This window comes from Callithrix jacchus, chromosome Y (genome assembly GCF_049354715.1).
Source record: "Callithrix jacchus isolate 240 chromosome Y, calJac240_pri, whole genome shotgun sequence".
Classification (NCBI taxonomy): Eukaryota; Metazoa; Chordata; class Mammalia; order Primates; family Cebidae; genus Callithrix; species Callithrix jacchus.
The window spans coordinates 15,430,001-15,445,402 of NC_133525.1; the positions used below are offsets into that span (position 1 = coordinate 15,430,001).

General features: G+C 52.1%; 1 long non-coding RNA gene and 1 pseudogene across 2 annotated transcripts in view; one reads left to right on the top strand and one right to left on the bottom strand.

Moving 5' to 3' along the window:
* Positions 1-1,098, top strand: part of LOC144581295 (uncharacterized) — a 21,541-nt gene extending 20,443 nt beyond the window's left edge. For both annotated transcript variants that reach the window (XR_013531912.1, XR_013531911.1), the window contains exon 3: positions 556-1,098. This is a non-coding gene — a long non-coding RNA (uncharacterized LOC144581295). The remainder of the gene's footprint in view (positions 1-555) is intronic.
* An 8,634-nt stretch (positions 1,099-9,732) lies between these two features.
* Positions 9,733-11,545, bottom strand: LOC128930888 (signal recognition particle 9 kDa protein pseudogene; annotated as a pseudogene).
* Between the last annotated feature and the right edge of the window lie 3,857 nt (positions 11,546-15,402).

The window sequence follows — 15,402 nt, forward strand, 5'->3', positions numbered from 1 at the left end:
TCTCTCTCTCTCTCTCTCTCTCTCTCTCTCTCTCTCTCTCACACACACACACACACACACACACACACACACACACACGCAGTTTGGACCAAGCCGTCATCCCTCCTCAGGTCCCTCCCGTCCCCACTACCTGTGACCACGCCACCACAGGGGTTAACTATTGCATTGTTTTTAATGTATGTATGTGAGATGGGGTTTGAGGTTCCACCGTGACGCCCACCTGGTCCAGAACGCCTGCTCTCCAGAATTCAGCCTGCCTTGGCCTCTCACGGTGCTGTTATGGGCCTGAGTCACTTCACCTGACTCAATCTCTACTGGCCTGCCTGCCTGCCTGCCTGCCTGCCTGCCTGCCTACCTACCTATTGTCCGTTCGTCCGTGTCCGTCCGTCCGTCCGTGTCCGTCTGTCCGTCTGTCTGTCTGTTTGTCTTTCCCGTGTGTCTTGCCTATCACCTTCTTAGTAGGCATGTGGTCTCGCTTTGCGGTCCGCACTCTGGACACACATATTTCTTTTGAAACTTCGATGACGATGATGCTGCTGATGATCATTTATGCAGGTGGAGGTGGTGTCGAATGACAGATCGAGATGATCACAAACCTTTGCGCTCCAGCCGTTCTCCCACGTCGGCCTTTGAGACCGCTGCGATGACAGGCGTGAACGTGGAACGGGCCTGGTCGTATTTGTCTTGTGCGTTTCTTTCCAGTCCTTGTTTCCGGTCTGGACACACAGTCTATAATACGGGCGTTGCAAACTAAGACAATTTTCACACACATCTCACGATCCTACCTTTTCTTTCCAGTGCCACAAGCCACATCGAGGGTGGCGTGCCTGATCGCTCTCTGATAGTTGATTTATATAGTGCAGAAAGTGCTGACATTGGCCATGTGCACCTGTTTTTTTTTGTTTTGTTTTGTTTTTGGACGGAATCTCTCTCTCTCTCTCTCTCTCTCTCTCTCTCTCTCTCTCTCTCTCTCTCTGCTTTGTTGGGAAACTCTGTTCTTTAGGACGAATTTTCATACTCTGTGAAAATTTCCTCTTCAAACGAGCATCTCTTGAAACATGAAAATTATTTTAAAAATAAAGAGAAAGACAAAAGGCACACAGTGGAAATTTCTTTGGCTGCCTCCCAGGTTGTACCTTGGACCCAGTGGGAGGGAAGGAGGGAGGGAAGGAGGTAAGGAGGGAGGGAGGGAGCAGCAAGATTCAGTGGGTGGGTTAGATTTGCGGTTTTCGGTGCTAAATCCTCTCTGGAGGCCCAAAAGGCCCTCCGGGAGCCTCCTCCCCAGGGGAACCGCATTGCGGCTGCTTTCAAATTCGCCAGCGACCCGTTTCACCAGATGGCCTGGGTGGGCCGGTTGGGACCACACTGGACCACCCGGGTGTGTGCTGTTCTTGCTGGGTGTGGGGGTAAGTCAGTCTTGCTGACTTACAGGATAAACTGACAGCACTGGCATGAAAACTAAGATGCATTTCTAGGCGGCTCGGGCGTCAGAGTGTCACATACGATGCCCTTCGTTCAGTCAGCAGCCTGTCTTTAGCTTCCTCAGACGTCAGGACGACTTCCCATCAGAGCCTCTTTTTTTCCCTCGTTCCACGGCAGAGATGACACACATGAGAGGGAGAAAGAAAGAGCTCAATAGATGATGCTCGCCCTCATTTGTGGAATTATCAGTCACCTACAGACAGATGGGCGACTAGACAGAGACGCAAATCAGACACCATTTCTAGGTCCTCTTGGTCAGGATGGTCTCTCTCTCTCTCTCTCTCTCTCTCTCTCTCTCTCTCTCTCTCTCTCGGTCAGGATGGTCTCTCACGCGCTCTCGTGCTCTCTCTCTCTCTCTCTCTCTCTCTCTCTCTCTCTCCCCCACCCCCAGCCAGCACAGCATGTGTGTGTGCGCGCGTGCACGCACGCACACACACACACACACACACACACACTCTTTTCACATCCGTGTCACAAATCACACTAATTTACCCCTTTAGCACTATACATATTGAGTGAACCAATCTCACAACCCCATGGCTGAGGAAACACCGTCTCTATGATATATTAAAAAGATTGGCCGAGCCGGATGAGGCGGCCCATGCCTGTAATTCCGACACGTAGCGGGGGCTGAGCCAGGTGGATCACTTGAGGCCAGGAGTGCAAGACCCGGCTGGCCAACATGGCGAAACCCCGTCTCTACGAAAAACATAAAAATGTGCCAGGTGTGGTGGCGTACGCTTGTTAGATCAGTAACTCGGTAGGCTGGGGCAGGCCAGTCACTTGAACCAGGGAGTCCGACGTGGCGGTGAGCCGAGATCCACGCCACGGCAATCCAGCCTGGGTAACAGAGTGAGACACTCTCTCTTAAAATAATAATAGTAAGGAAGTTTCGCTGGGCATGGCGGCAGCTACCTGTTAATCCTACCTGGGCAATCCTGTGACAAAGAAAGGAGGGAGAGGGAGAGGGAGAGAGAGAGAGAGAGAGAGAGAGAGAGAGAGAGAGAGAGAGAGAGAGAGAGAGAGAGAGAGGCGGAGAAAAGAGACGAGGGAGGGAGGGACGGAGGAAGGGAGAGAAACAGAGAGACAGAGAGAGGCTTAAATTCTGCAGCGCAGTGGTGTCATCCTAGCTCACTCACTGCAGTCTGGACACTCCTTGGCTCGACATTCTTCCACCTCAGCCTCCAGAGTACACGTGCCATTGTGCCCAGATTAGTTATTGAGAGACAGGGTTGCACCATGTTGGTCAGGCTGCTCTCAAACTCCCGACCTCGGGTGATCTGCCTGCCTCGGCCTCCCGAGTTGTTGGGATTACAGGTGTTCTCCGGAGAAGAAAAGAAAACGGGATTTATTTACCAAATCCTACACACCTACGCATTGTGTTCCCCTTGTTTGGGTTTGTGTAGTTTTAGTCATCAAGCAGACACGCCTCCCAACACCTTCTCTCTCTCTCTCTCTCTCTCTCTCTCTCTCTCTCCCCCCCCTCTTTCTCTCTCTCTCTCTCTCCTCTCTCCTCTGTTTCTCCTCTCTCCTCTCTCTCTCTCCCCCCTCCCTTTCTTTCTCTCTCTCTCTCTCTCTCCTCTCTCCTCTCTTTCTCCTCTCTCTCTCTCTCTCTCTCTCTCTCTCCCCCCCCCCTCCTCTCTCCTCTGTTTCTCCTCTCTCCTCTCTCTCTCTCTCTCTCCCCCCTTCCTGTCTCTCTCTCTCTCTCTCTCTCTCTCTCTCTCTCTCTCTCTCTCTCTCTCCTCTCTCTCTCTTTCTCCTCTCTCCTCTCTCTCTCTCTCTCTCTCTCTCTCTCTCTCTCTCTCTCTCTCTCTCTTTCTTGTTTTTCACCTGGCCTAAAGAGACACCCATTGAAAGTAAGACAGAGAGAGCTCCTTCCAATTGTTTTATTGATCTAGATACAGTGTCTCACTCGGTCGCCCTGGCTGGAGTGCAGTGGTGCCATCGTAGCTCACTCACTGCAGTCTAGACACTCCTTGGTTCAAGACATTCCTCCGCCTCAGCCTCCAGAGTACCTGGGACCACAGGCACATGCCACTGTGATCAGATCATTCATTCATTTTTCTGAGACGGGGTTTCACCAGGTTGGTCTGCAACTCCCGACCTCGGGTGATCCGCCCGCCTCGGCTTCCCAAAGTGCTGTGACGACAGGCGTGAGCCACCGGGCCCGGCCCCTCAGATCAGTTTTTCAATGTTTTCTAGGCCGGGCGCTGTGGCTCACGCCTAGAATTCCAGCACTTTGGGAGGCCGAGGTGGGTGGATCACGAGCTCGAGAGATCGAGACCATCCTGGTCAACCGGGTGAAACCCCGTCTCTACTAAAAATACAGAAATTAGCTGGGCATGGTGCTGCGTGCCTGTAGTCCTGGCTACTCGGGAGGTTGACGCGGGAGAATTGCCTGAACCCAGGAGGCGGAGGTTGCGGTGAGCCGAGATCGTGCCATTGCCCTCCAGCCTGGTGGGTAACGAGAGCGAAGCTCCGTCTCAAAACAAACAAACAAACAGATCAATTGCAACGAAGTGATGAGACCCTGTCTGTAGACCCTTTCTACAGGCAGGGTCTCATCACTTCGTTGCAATCCTCCCGACCTGGCGTCTCAAAGTTTTGGGATGATGGATGGGCTCGAGCCACACTGTGCCTGGCCTCCGGGGACTGATTCGCGACCACAACTGACGTGCTAATATTTTCTTCTTTTTTCTCATTCTTCTTTTTGAGACGGAGCCTCGCTCTGTGCCAGGCGAAGGGAGGCGCATCGCTTCGGAAGCGGCAGCCGAGCCGCCTTCTAGAGCCCCATTCAAAGGCAGACAGCCCTGTTTCCCTTCTGGAGTCGGAGGTGATGGCTCCCATGGCCTCGGGCTCCACTCCATTCGGCAGGCGCCGCCCCACAAGAAGGCTGGCTGTGGCTGTGGCTGGGGGTGGGGGGACGCGGTGGGGCTGGCTGGAAGAGTCTCCTTTTCTGCTTCGTCCTTCGGTAGCTGGAATGACGGGCGCGCACCACCACGCCCCCCGGCTACTTTTCCTATTTTCAGGAGGGATGGGGTTTCGCCATGTTGGTCAGGCTGGCCTCGAACTCCTGACCTCAAGTGATCCGCCCTCTTGGGCCTCCCAAAGTGCTGGGATGACGGGCGTGAGCCGCCAGCACTTCACCCTTGAAGAGCAAGCGCGCGGGCGGGGAGCGGTGGCTCACGCCCGTCATCCTATAGCACTTTGGGAGGCCCAGGAGGGAGGATCACTTGAGGTCAGGAGTTCGAGCGAGACCAGCGTGGCCAACCTGATGAAACCCCGTCTCTACTAAACGTACAAATGATTAGCCGGGCGTGTGGTGGGGGATGCCTGTGATATCAGCAACCCGGGAGGCTGAGGCAAGCAAGCAGGCAGGCAGGCAGGCAGGCAGGCAGGCAGGCAGGCAGGCAGGCAGGCAGGAGAATCCCTTGAACCTGGGGGGCGGAGGTTGCCCTGGGCTGAGATCACGCCGTTGCACTCCAGCCTGGGCGACAGGGGTGAGACTCTGTCCCGGGGGGGGGGGGGGGGAGCAAGCTCGCACCCTGCCACCTTTCACTGCGGCCGGCCCTTTTTTAGGCTCTGAACCTATGTCATTTCTGACATAGGTTGACTCCCTCGATCCCCTCTCTCCGTTAGTGACTCGGTAAAGTAACTTGGACTTTGTGTCGCCCCATCCCGAAGACGGATGGGTGGAATCCCACTGGGAGGGAGGGGAGAAATGGATCGGGATACCTGGTGACCTGGGCCTGCCTGAGGAGACTGTCACCCTTCGCTGCTCACGAAAAGGTCGGGTAGGGGCAGAGGAAGAGCTCTTTGCCTTTGGCCCTTTGAAGGTTCGCCTGAAACGTCAACTCGTCAGAGACAGATGAATCAGAGAATAGGCCAGACACGTTTCGTTTCTGGGTCCCCTGCAGAACGAAGGCCCCCCGGGATGACTTGGGTTCCACAGGGTGTATCTTCTCCGACTCTAGGTCCTGAGACCTTCGGTTCTGGGGGAGGGGGAGGGCCCTGCCTCTTCCACGAAAAGGAAAGAGCGCGTGCTTACAGAGGCCGAGAGGAATCTAGACGGACAGAGGGGCCCTGCTGGGTTTCCCCACTCGGTGTGTAGGATTTGGGGAGGTCGAGGCCAGGCTCCCACTTGGATGAAAGGAGCATGTTTCAGACTTTTCTCCCTGTCACTTGTGGCGTCTATCCTTCTCCTATTTCCCTGACAAACTCCTCAACTCAAAAATAAACGGTTAGGGAAAATCTTACCTAGCGAAGCCAATCGTGGAGGCGCTAAGGAAGAAAGCTCATGACCGCGGCATACATTTCTAGACATAGGACCTATCGCGGTGTGTGCGTGGGAGTGATTTCTAAGGCATGGCCACTGTAACGCTACTGGGCTGGGACGGCCCAGTGATGTTCTCGTGAGGAGACGGTGGGTGGATCGCGAGAGGTCGAGAGTTCGAGACCGGCGCCGGGGCAACGTGGAGAAACCCCGTCTCTACTAAGAATACAACATTCACCCGGCACGGTGGGTGGTACGTGCCTGTCATCCCAAGCTACTCGGGAGCCTGAGGGCAGGAGAATCGCTGGAACCCAGGAGGCGGAGGTTGCCGTGAGCCGAGATCGTGCCACTCACTCCGGGAGTGAGTGTGGATTTCACGGACCTTCGCTTCCCTGTAACGGATATTGACACTCTGAGGTGGTGGGTCTGGAGTCCACTCGGAAACGCTAGGGACTGGACTTCCATCTTAGATAGGCCCCATCTCCACCCCTAGCCTCCGTCCACACGCCCCCGCCCCTGGTCTCCTCTTCCTTCTCTCTAGGGGAATGGAAGTTCCAGATGAACCCACGGGCGGGTGCCTAGGCCGTGTCCCCTGGAGGCTCCGGTCGACTAGTTGCAGGCGGGCATCACCCGAGAGGACTCCCTGGGCCCAGAAACGACCTGATCCGAGAGGGATCGGGGAGAGGCCGGTGACGCGGCGTGCCTGAGCCGCCCCCGCCCCCGCCCCCGCCCCCGCCCCCCAACCTCCACCCCGACCCAGAGCGATCCAGCGTTCCCTTCTTTTTCGTGCTGACGCCTGCAAGCATCGGTGGTCTTTGGGCATCACCTAGCGGCCACTGTAATGGAAAATCGAGGTGGCGCGGAGGGAGCTCTGTGAGCCCGAGGACTTCACAGAACCTGGGGCAACCGGTTTCTCTTCCGCCCATCTGGAGGCCCCTCCCTCTCTCCCTCGTTGCCTGGGGAACCTCCGCCCCGGTGGGGGCCCTATTGTTCCTTTATCGGTACTTTGTGTTCCTTTGTTTGTTGGTGTCTTTCATGCGCATAGACTCTTCTACCTGGGCTTTATGAGGAGTTGGTTTATTTTTTAAGCACCCCCCACCCGCCCCTTTACTCCAACTCGTTGAGTTTGTGAGGTGGGTTCCCCCCAACGCCGCGCCTCTCACCACCCTGCGTGGAAACGTTCTGGAGCCAGGCGCGTGGGCCTCCATCCTCTCTCCCCTCCCCCCACCCTTTGCCGGTTGACATTTGCATGGGTGATGGCCAGATCTCACCTCACTCAGTGGCCACTGTTTTTGAAGATGGGGGGTGGGGGTGGGGGTGGGGGTGGGGCACGGTCCCACTTCCCCAGAGGCAGCTGGGGGCGATGGCACAGCCTTTGGTCCTCGTGGGCAAGCGGGTGGGCGGGCTGGACAGTAGTGGTGGGGCTTTTTCACCCCTTCACTCCTCAGCCATCCCTCCCTCCCTCCCTCCCTGGGAAAGCTTCATCTTGGCTGGGTCTCTCAATCACCTTTTCTCTTGATGTCTTCTTTTCTCCTTCCCCGGGCCAGCATATATGCAAAATGGGAAGGGCATCGTGGCGCCACGCTGGGCCGTAGTAGTTTGTGCCCAAAATAGAAACGCTGTCTAAAAAGCGATACTTTGCTCCCTTAAGATGACCGGAGGTGATGCCTTGGCACGGAATTCTAGGACGGTGTATCTTTTCCCCAGGACGTGTGTGAGCTGCTGTTTTTCTCCTGCTGTTGACTAGCGCTTTTGTGGATTTCTCGATGTCTAGTGACAGCCGGTTCCTGTAAACTGTACTTCATAATGTGATAACCTGCTTTTTGCCAGTTAAAACTAGCTCTCTCTTTCTCAGACTAAAAGCTGTTCAGGCTTTATGTCAGTTAGCTTCCTGAGCTGGGCAGACTCCATCTTACCTTCTACATTTTAGTGATTTTCCCACCATTCACTATGTCACCAGAGTATGTAGCTGGGGCGGGCTGACGCTGGGAACGCATTTGTTCATAAGAGGCCGAGTTCAGTGGTACCAGCAGAGCTTGGGAATGCGGGCAGGTGCTGTCCAATGCCCAGAGCCCCGGTTACCTATATAAGTTGTATGTCTTTTGTGACAACTTTACCCCTCGCACCTGGCACTGTTTTATTTCTCATGTACTAGCTGAAGTTTGAACTTTTTGCTTACTCTGCTTTTGTGAAAAATTTCCTTCAGCTAAGTTCCCCCTCCCTTTTAAAACTAGGGTATAAAAGACCGCCTAATATTTCCTTAGGGGCCGAGAGAATTTTGGGCATCAGCCACCTCTCGGTCGCTGGCATAATAAAGGACTCATAATTCAATCTCAGAGTCTGGTGCATTCTTTGACTCGCTCGGGTACAACAATAAGGTCTTTCTTTCTTTCTTTCTTTCTTTCTTTCTTTCTTTCTTGTTTTTGTTCTTCTTGTTCCTGTTCTTCTTCTTATTATTATTCTCTTCTTCTTCTTCTTCTTCTTCTTCTTCTTCTTCTTCTTCTTCTTCTTCTCCTCCTCCTCCTCCTCCTCCTCCTCCTCCTCTTCTTCTTCTCCTCCTCCTCCTCCCCCTCCTCTCCTCCTCTTCTTCCTCCTCCTCCTCCTCCTCCTCCTCCTCCTCCTCCTCCTCCTCCTCTTCTCTTCTTCTTCTTCTTCTTCTTTCTTCTTCTTCCCCAGGCTGGAGTGCAATGGCACGATCTCGGCTCACTGCAACCTCCGCCTCCTGGGTTCAGGCAATTCTCCCGCCTCAGCCTCCCGAGTAGCTAGGATTACAGGCACGCGCCACCATGCCCAGCTAATGATTTGTATTTTTAGTAGAGACGGGGTTTCACCATGTTGACCAGGATGGTCTCCATCTCTTGACCTCATGATCCACCCGCCTCAGCCTCCCAAAGTCCTGGGATTACCGGCTTGAGCCACCGCGCTTGGCCTGCAGGATGTATTTCAATGTAGTACCTTCATTCCATTCCTGGGGAATCAACATGTGAACACGACGTTTGGGTGGTGAAATTAGGGTACGAACATAAGTGTCAAATAATATCATACTTCCGGTTTACTGGAAAACATGACAGTTGTGACAGTCACACCTAACACTTTGGTTACAGAAAGAGAGAAGACGGACAGAAGTATGCAATGATGTGACAGTTGGGATCATCTATCGGCCTTCTGAGAAACTGCAGATGAAAAATACGTCGTGAAAATGTCTGTAAAATGGTGGTTGTGGTACATGTGTAGTGACCGTCATTGCATTCACGCACTCAAGTAACTGCTGCTTCTGATAACTGAAAACTAGATTCAAAGTCATTGTTCAACGAGCTGATACTACCAATCCCCTATAATAAAAGGTATTTTTATTGTATCTCTCTGGAGAGAGAGAGAGAGAGAGAGAGAGAGAGAGAGAGAGAGAGAGAGAGAGAGAGAGAAGGCAAAGCATACTGGTTAGTCAATTCCTGTTAGATATAATTGAGGCCACACTACTAGACATACTCAGGTGCACGGCATTCGTAACAATGCGCACTGTGGTGCGGAGTTTGTTCCGATGACCATCTTTTATGTCTATTGGTCATCGACAGCATACATTTTATGCTCCAAAAGAAATACCTCGATCCAACACAACGGTTACATTGAATGTTCTTTGAAAGAAAGATGAACTAAATTTAAGGAAGCATTGGCTTTTCGTAATATCTCATTTTCAAGTTACTGTTACGAATCTGCCAGAAAGAAACAATTGTGCGTTTTACCTAACATCAAGTAATCTGCAAAGTTCCGGAGACAGATGCATCGCTTGTGCAGTTTCCAAAAGTAAATACAGGCTTTCTGACTGAAAACATTCGCATTCCTAGCTCTCTAAAGAAAACGTTCAAAAGAAAATTACAGAAAATGACCTCTGAGCTTCTGAAGAGTCCACTTAGTTACATAAAGTATTTTCTGTCCCAACACTTTCCCTACTTCAAAAGAAAGATATTTACTTCCTCAGTACATGACAAAGTCTTCATTTCAAACCATTCACTCAGTTTCCATGGTAACACTGAGGGATTCCCTGGCTACGGTCAGTGCCACTAGTTAGTTGACTGTGGAATTTCTCAGTCTTCTTTCCATCTTGAGCTTGCTCTCTTTTAGACACCAGACAAACTCGATCATCTGTTACTTGTGTGTTTAACACACAAGTTTCCATCAGAATGCCTGTATTTGAGAACCACACGTGCCTTCACAGGGTCAGCGAGGTAAAGCTTCTCTCTCGGTAGGCAGCGTGGCTGAACTCCTCCCAGGTCTGGCACTGTGCATCGTGGCCTGGAGTGCAAAAGTAAACAGAGGCAAGGCCACAGAACCAGGTTCAGCAAACTACCTAGAGTCGCCAACGGATGCAAAAGTCATAAGGTCTTATTTTCTAGAAATTCATGAGGTCTTCTTCTTCTTCTTCTTCTTCTTCTTCTTCTTCTTCTTCTTCTTCCTCTTCTCTCTCTCTCTCTCCCCCTCCCTCCCCCACTTTCTTCCACCCCTCCCTCTTCCTCTCCCTCTTTTTTATTTTAATATAAGCTCAGGTAGATCTAATCCAATCCATTCCCAAGGCCTCAATTCTTTACTTTAGGAATCTCAGATTTGATCTCCATACAGAATCCTGTGCAGAAGTGGCGAGTTTATTTCTGGACTTGGAGACCTCAAAGATGTTACACATTGATAAAGATTCAGGCCTGGCACGGTGGCTCCTGCCTGTCACTGCAGCACTTTGGGAGGCCGAGGTGGGCGGATCACCTGCGGTCAGGAGTTTGAGACCATCCTGGCCAACATGGTGAAACCCCGTCTCTACAGAAAGACAAAAATTAGCCAGGCGCGGGAGCTCACGCCTGTAATCCAAGCACTTTGGAGGCCAAGGCGGGCAGATCACCTGGGGTCGTGAGTTCAAGACCGGCCTGAGCAACATGGTGAAACCCCGTCTTTAGAAGGAAAAAAAGGACAAAAATTAGCCGGGCGTGGTGGTGCGTGCCTGCAATCCCAGGTTCTCGGGAGGCTGAGGCAGGAGATTTAATTGAACCCAGGAGTCGGAGGTTGCAGTGAGTGAGCCGAGATCGCACCACTGGACTCTAGCCTGGTGGACAGAGTGAGACTCCCTCTGAAGGGGCGGGGGGGGAGAGAGAGAGAGAGAGAGAGAGAGAGAGAGAGAGAGAGAGAGATAAATCCAACCCTAAAATCTGGGTTTGCTTTCTCCGTTGACTCGGTTGTGACCCAGACTTAGTGTCTCGATAAATCGTGCACCTCTCTGTTCAGCTAGGATGCTGGGAGGGTTTTCTCAGTCTGTATCTCCCCATGTCTTAAATGACCCGTGACCGAGCCCTGTCCGTTCTGTCTCAAATATGGAGCTCCAAACATTCCTCTCCATTTCCACAACTACACACGGCCCCTCGTGAAACCACTGGCTCTCGGGAAAACATCCCAGATGGTGGTTTCAGCTTTTTGGCTATGAAGCCTGAGCCTGCTGACAACATTCCTGTTCAGCTAATACGTTTGTATTGTTAGTGAAGGCGGGGTCCCACTATGTTGGCCTGGCCAGGATGATCTCCATCTTTTGACCTCGTTATCCACCCTCCTCTCTCTTTCTCTCTCTCTCTGTCTCCCCCCCCACCCCCGTGTTAGTGAAAACCTGTCTTTAGTAACAATACTGTCTCTGTGACGGTCTGTCTGGCTGGCTGGCTTTTGCTGCCGCTGCTGCTGTTGTTTCTGTTTTAAAAGTGCACCCGGGCCACCGATTATGGTATCAAAAGCATTATAAGATATGTGTAATTCTCTCTCCATTGAGTACCCCTTTCCTCCTCCTCTCTCTGCTCTCTGTCTCTCTCTCTCTCTCTCTCTCTCTCTCTCTCCCCCCCATTCCTCCTCTCTCTCTTTTTTTTTTTTTTTTTTTTGCTTTTTTCTCTCATTTGAGACAGAGTGTCGCTGCTGCTACCCAGACTGGAGGGCAATGGCACGATCTCGGCTCACTGCAACCTCCGCCTCCTGGGTTTAAGCAATTCTCCTGCTTCAGCCTCCCGAGTAGCTGGGACTACAGGCACGTGCCACCATGCCCAGCTAATTTTCTTTTTCTTTTTTTTTTTTCTTTTTGAGTTGAGACGTGGTTTCGCTGTTTAGACCAGGATGGTCTCGATCTCTTCACCTTGTGATCCACCCATCTCGGCCTCCCTAAGTGCTCGGATTATAGGCGTGAGATGCCATGCCCAGCCTGTGCTACTTTATCTTTTAACTTTTTGCTTACTCTGCTTTTGTGAAAAATTTGCTTCAGCTAGGTTTCCCCCCTCCTGTTTCAAACTAAGGTATAAAGAACCTCCTAACTCTTTTTTTCTTTGGGCCTGAGAGAATTTTGGGCATTAGCCACCTCTCCGTCGCTGGCTAACATAAAGGACTCATAATTCAGTTTCAGATTGCGGTGCATTCTTTATCTCACTCGGATATAACATCTCTCTCTCTCTCTCTCTCTCTCTCTCTCTCTCTCTCTGTCTCTCTCTCTCTCTCTCTCTCTCTGTCTCTCTCTCTCTGTTACTCTCTGTGTCTCTCTCATCTCTCTCTGACTCTGTCTCTCTCGATCGAGTGCGACACGTTGAGTTAAACACCTTCATTGGTTTTCTTTGGTGGTGGTGGTGGTGGTGGTGGTGGTGGTGGTGGTGGTGTGTGTGTTTGCTGAGACCGAGTCTTGCTCTGTCTCCCTGGCTGGAGTGCAGTGGCACAATCTCAGCTCACTGCACCCTCTGCCTCCCTGGTTTCAAGTGAGTCTCCTGACTCAGCCTCCCGAGTAGCTGGGACTACAGGCACGTGACACCATGCCCAGCTAATTTTTTTTTCTTTTTTCTTTTTTTGAGTTGAGATGGGGTTTCGCTGTTTAGACCAGGATGGTCTCGATCTCTTCACCTTGTGATCCACTCGTCTCGGCCTCCCTAAGTGCTGGGATTATAGGCGTGATCTGCCATGCCCAGCCTGTACTACTTTATCTTTTAACTTTTTGCTTACTCTGCTTTTGTGAAAAATTTGCTTCAGCTAGGTTTCCCCCCTCCTTTTTCAAACTAGTGTATAAAGAACCCCCTAACTCTTTCTTTCTTTGGGCCTGAGAGAGAATTTTGGGCATTAGCCACCTCTCCGTCGCTGGCTAACATAAAGGACTCATAATTCAGTTTCAGAGTGCGGTGCATTCTTTATGTCACTCGGATATAACATCTCTCTCTCTCTCTCTCTCTCTCTCTCTCTCTCTCTGTCTCTCTCATCTCTCTCTGTCTCTGTCTGTCTCGATCGAGTGTGACACGTTGGTTTTCTTTGGTGGTGGTGGTGGTGGTGGTGGTGGTGGTGGTGTGTGTGTGTGTGTGTGTTTTCTGAGACCGAGTCTTGCTCTGTCCCCCTGGCTGGAGCGCAGTGGCACGATCTCAGCTCACTGCACCCTCTGCCTCCCTGGTTTCCAGCGAGTCTCCTGACTCAGCCTCCTGAGTAGCTAGGATTACAGGCACGCGCCACCACGCCCAGCTAACATTTTTGTGTTTTCAGTAGAGGCAGGGGTTTCACTGTCTTGGCCAGGCTGGTCTCAAACTCCTGACCTCCTGATACTTCCACCTCGGCCTGGCCTCTCAAAGTGCTGGGATGACAGGCACGAGCCACCGCTCCTGGCCATCTTCCTTGGTTTTAACTGGAGAATCTAGATTCGAGCCACACCTCGTTCTATGTCACGGAAGGACTTCGTTATCCTGCCGACTCGGGAAAGCCAGGCCCCTTGTGACCCGTTTCAAACTGAGAGCCACCTCATGTTTGGGAAATGGATCCGCTCCCAAGTTCAGTGAAGGGATGCGGTGTGTAGGACGAGGGACCCTGTTCCTTCTGATTTGGTCTGCATGGTGGGGCCTGGGGCTGGCCGGAGCTCAGTGTGGACCGATGGCTCCCTCTACCATGGGATCCACTGTCCCCACTTTGGAACACAGGCCTTGGCAGATCCTGGCCCTTCCTGGTATTGAGTCAGGCCGGGTGCGGTGGCTCATGCCGGTAACCCCAACACTTTGGGAGGCAGAGGCAGTAAGATCTCTTGAGCACGGGAGCTCCACCACCAACCTGGGGCTACATGGCCAAACCCCGGGGTCCGTGCCTGTAGTCTCAGCTACTTGGAGGCACTTCACCCTGGGCGACAGACAGAGCGAGACCCTGTCACAAACAGACAGACAGACAACAGCTATATTATGTCCTTCTCAGGGTACAAAGCAAAGCTAACAGAATACAGCATTTAATTTTTTTTAACTTTGTTTATTTATTTATTTTGAGACGGAGTTTCGCTCTTGTTACCCAGGCTGGAGTGCAATGGCGCGATCTCGGCTCACCGCAACCTCCGCCTCCTGGGTTCAGGCAATTCTCTTGCCTCAGCCTCCCGAGTAGCTGGGACTACAGGCCCGGGCGGGTGCGGTGGCTGGCTCACGCGTGTAATCAACCCCAACACTTTGGGAGGTGGGCGGATCACGAGGTCAGGAGATCGAGGCCATTCTTGCTAACATGGTGAAACTCCGTCTCTACTAAAAATGCAAAAGTCATCCGGGCGTGGTGGCACATGCCTGTACTCCCAGCCACTCGGGAGGCTGAGGCAGAAAGAATCACTTGAACCCGGGACGGAGAGGTTGCAGTGAGCCTAGATCGTGCCATTGCCTGCCCTCCACCCTAGGGGACAGAGCGAGACTGTGTCTCAAAGTAAATAAATAAACTCGTTCATTCGTTCATTCATTCTGAGTAGACATGCAGGATGTCAGCTTCTGGCCTCACGGACTCTGAGCTGACGAGTCCCGTGGTCTGCCTATCGCAGGACTGTACAGGTAAGGAGTTAAAAAAAAAAAAAAATTTTTTTTTTTTTCTTTTAAAGCGTCATGTTTAAAACAACTAATTTTGTTATACGGAAATATACGGATGTACCCCAAACACAGAAACTGCTCTTCCATTTTGAAACAACTCTTTTCAAAATTGTCTTGGGCCTGGTGGGTGTGCCAGTGATCCTTTTAGGTTTCGACCTTGACGGAGAGAATTTCCAGTCGGTCTCTTCTCTCTGGAAGGAAGTTTCACATAATCCGATGGGTGGGGACTTAGGCTGTGTCTCCCTAAGGCGCTGGTCGATTGCTTGTGGCAACTGCCTGGGAGGGCACGGCGGACCCACTGTGCTGTGGTGGGGGGAGGGCTCCATTCTTCCCCTCTCCCGCTCCCGTTCCTGGCGATCCCAGTTCATTCCTGGTTGACACTCTCTGTTGGCAGGCAGACTTCGGGCATCCCCTAGCGGCCACCGTTACTCTGAAAACCGAGGCCTCACGGAGGAAGAAAGAAGGCACTCTGAAAACCGAGGCCTCATGGAGGAAGAACACTCAGGCCGCCTGCGCACAGCCCGGGGCAACTGTGACTTGTCCGCTGCCCCCGCCCCCGCCCCCATCTTCGCGTTCCTCCCTCCCTTGTTGCCTAGGGAATCGCCATTCTGACCCCCGGGTCTCATTGTTCTTTGATCAGATAAAAAGAATATCCTCCTAAATGAACAGAAAGGCTAAACTTTGTCTTGCTGGAGATTGGATTGATTTTGAGCTACTCAACCTGAGAGTTACAGTGTTACCATAGAGATTGACTGTTTTTGGTGAAGCCAGTTTAGTTTTCATCAGTTT